Here is a 3,827-nt window from a genome sequence, read left to right as displayed (position 1 = left end):
CCCCTCTCAACCTCCTCCCTTCTCCAGCTCTTCCCCGCAGCCCCAGCCAGTCTGTGTCCATGTCCAGAGCTGACCCCGTGGTGGGCAGAACTGGTACTGCTGGGCTGTGCCTAACTGGTAGTGCTGGGCATCACCTTGTACTGCCACACAGGGACATGCAGCACCTCGGCACAGGGCTGGTGGGACCTGGAGGACGTGTCCTCTTCCAGCCCCCCTTGCCCATCAACAGTCCCCTGACACCTTCTCCTTCACCTCTCGTGGCCCTCCTTGCCGGTGGGACCCACGCTGCCCTTTTCCTCCCCCCAGCCTCTCCCTGTAACTTTAGAAATGTCATTCCCTCCTCCTTGAGCCGCGGGGTTATCGCAATTCCTCGGAGCAGAGCGGAAGGGATCTCGAGGGGGGGGAAAAAAACCCTCTATCTTCTCAGAAACGTGATACCCCAGGACCACCCTCTCCCTCAGAAAGAGGGCAGGAGACAGATGGTCCGAGCAGGACTGCGTAATGTCTCGTCTCCCACCGAACACTGCCGGCACAGGGACCGGCAGGGGGGAGGCAAGGAGGATGAGGAGCTGGCTAAGAGAGAGGCAGCATCAGTCACAGGGAAAGGAAAGTTGTCAAAATCAGCAGTGTTTTGCACCAGGATGCTGTGAGACAGGCGCCTCTCAAGCCAGAGCAGTGGAAATTGACCGCCTGCATTCTGCCACTTTGCTCTGAATAAACACGCTCAGTTCAAGGCTATTCCCAGCAAAGAATTGTCTGGAGAGACCAACAAGTATGAGCTGCCACTTCACCTGGCATTTTCAGATGCTGGTCTAGACATCCCTCCTCAGGAAGGATGGATCTGACCTACAGCAGATACAGAGCAGGCTTGTGAGTGGCCGCTGTGAGTGTGTGGCTTGTTTAAACCTAAACCAGGAGAGGCTGAGGCTGGGGGAGGACCCATGCATCATAAATACATGCTAGGGCAAAAGTCTAAGTTGTTCTCCTAGAAGCTCATCTGGATCACAAATAAATTTAGACTTAAAATTAGAAAGAAGTTCCTAGCCAGCCATGGTATAAACTTCTGCGACAGCCTGTCAGGCTGGAAGGTGGGCAGAAGCAGCCTAATTTGGAAAGAGATCCAGCCGGCTGGTAGTCACTGCATGGCAGGAGAGGAGGGAGCTCAGAATGAGCCATACACATATCTCAAATAAAGCTTGCAATCATGTCCCCAAGCTGGTCCGCAGAGGGATTTGTACAGAGCTGAAACCTCAGTGTGTTGCACGGTCTTTAAGTTACATGTTATTAATCTTCTGCTTCACGGGTCATCCTAGGTCTTTGAAGAGACAAGGAAGAGGTCACCTCTTTTCCTTCTGGGTTTTTTCAGAAATTCTTTCGTTTCCTTCATCTCCGTAACCTCTCTGGCCAGAGCTAGCCACAGGGTTGGGGTGAGGCAGGGAGGAGGAACGGGGCCACTCCTGCTGCTCTTAGTCATGCTTTGGGTGTGTTGGTTTGCCTTGCTTACAGGCTCAAGACAAAGCCAGCTGTAGGGCCAGGAAGGTATTTCCCTCAGGCTTAGTGTGCTGGGGCAACCTGGGGAGCTAGAGGTGTTGTTCACTGTGTGAAGCATTGCCCTTCTGGGGCTCCTTGGCTGCATTTTCTGAATTGCAGTAGCTCGGGGATGCTTGAGACACCTTTGCTCTCTCCCACTTGCTCTCTCAGCTGTATTTGTGTCTTCAGGCTTCTGTGGAGCTTCACCATGGGAAGTGAGGGGGTGCCTTCAAGCTGAGGTGGTCAGGACGTTCTCTGGATGGTCCCTGTGTGTCTGGGCTTGGGTACCACACCTGCACTATGTGTGTGCAGGTCAGAAGGACAGGAGTCAAAGTCCCAGGCCTACGTTTCCATGTGGCATGGAGCCCACATTACCACACTACTGTGACAAGGTCCTCAGCCTTGTGACCAGTGTGCCAGCTATTTTTGCCTGCTCCGAGTCCTCAGTGCCAGGGACAGCTGGGCACATCCCCAGGCAGAGCTGTCCTGAAGTGAGAGCCTTGATTAGGACAGCAATGAGGTCAGTTCAGGAGACTGTGGAGATCTGTCAGAGCACAGCAGGTTGTTCAGCAGGAGGATTAAGGTTGCCTCCTCCAGCCTCTCATCTCTTAGACTTTACTCCCAGGCCATGACTGTCCCACCTAAACCCCTCAGCTGATCCTTGCTGTTCTCCTCCCACTGCAGAGGTTGCCTGGTTTGCTGTTGGGCTGCAGGGACCAGGAGAGAGCTGTGCCTAGTGCTGGGTTGGAGAAAGGGTTTTGGCACTTGTGGTCTTGGGATGAGGGAGAGCCTCCCTGCCATGAGGCAGGCAACAGGGGCCACAGCACTGCTTCTAGCTGCCTGGCCAGTCAGAAGCCACAGAATCATAGAATACCAGCTTGGAAGGGACCTCAAGTATCATCTAGTCCAACCTTTCTTGACAAAAGCAGGGTCTAGACAAGATGGCCCAGCACCTGTCCAGCTGAATCTTAAAAGTGCCCAACATTGGGGAATCCACCACTTCCCTGGGGAGATTATTCCAGTGGCTGATTGTTCTCATTGTGAAAATTTTCCTCTTGTGTCCAACCAAAATGTCCCCAGAAGTAACTTGTACCCATTATCCCTCCTCTTTTTCATGCGACTACTTGTAAAAAGGGAGTCTCCATCTTCTTTGTAGCCACCCTTTAAACACCAGAACATGATGACAAGGTCTCCCCTGAGCCTTCTTTTCTCGAGGCTGGAAAAACCCAATTCTCACAGCCTTTCCTTATAAGGCAGTTCTTCCCAGTCCTTTGATCATCTCTGTGGCCCTTCTGTGGATCCTCTCCAGACTGTCACAACTTTTTTGCATAGCAGAGATAAAAACTGAACATGGTATTCCAGGTGTGGCCTGACAAGCGCTGAGTAGAGCACAACAATGACTCCTTTGTCTCTGCTGGTGATGCCCTTGTTGATGCAACCCAGCATCCTGCTGGTTTTCTTTGCCTCAGCAGCCTTCAGTTTGCTCGTATGGAGCTTGTTGTCCACCAAGACCCTCCAGTGCCTTTCCACAGAGCTGCTCCCCAGCCAGGTAGATCCCAGCCCGTGCTGCACTCCTGGATTATGATTTCCCGGGTGCAAGACCTTACACTTGTTGAACTTCATAATGTTCTTGTTAGCCCACTCTTCCAGCTTATCCAGGTGGCTTTTCCTTCCAAAGTGTCCACTTCCCCACTCAGTCTGGTATCACCAGCCATCTTTGTCAGGGTATACTTGATCCCATCATCCAAATGACTTATGTAGATATAAAGTGGAGGGCCACGAAGAAAATCAGGGGGCTGGAGCACCTCTCCTGTGAAGACAGGCTGAGAGAGTTGGGGCTGTTCAACCTGGAGAACAGAAGGCTCTGGGGAGACCTTATAGTGGCCTTCCAGTAGTTAAAGAGGGACTACAGGAGAGATGGGGAGGGACTCTTTCCCAGGGAGTGTAGTGATAGGACAAGGGGTAATGGTTTTCAGCTGAAAGAGGGGAGATTTAGATTAGGTATTGGGAAGAAATTCTTTACTGTGAGGGTGGTGAGACACCGGAACAGGTTTCCCGGAGAAGCTGTGGATGCCCCGTCCCTGGAGATGCTCAAGGCCAGGCTGGATGGGGCTTTGAGCATCCCGGTGCAGGGAGGAGTCCCTGCCCATGGCGGGGGGTTGGAATTGTCCATCGCCCGGGGCCATTCCCCGCCGCTGGAAGAGCCGGCGCCGCGCGGTGGGCGCTGCCGCAGCGCCCCCTGGCGGTGGCTTTTGGCAGGGCGCGGCCCAGCCGCCATTTGGGGCGCCGCGGGGGGG

This window comes from Calidris pugnax, unplaced genomic scaffold (genome assembly GCF_001431845.1).
Source record: "Calidris pugnax isolate Ruff unplaced genomic scaffold, ASM143184v1 scaffold44, whole genome shotgun sequence".
In the NCBI taxonomy this organism is placed as follows: Eukaryota; Metazoa; Chordata; class Aves; order Charadriiformes; family Scolopacidae; genus Calidris; species Calidris pugnax.
This window is presented reverse-complemented; position numbering follows the sequence as displayed.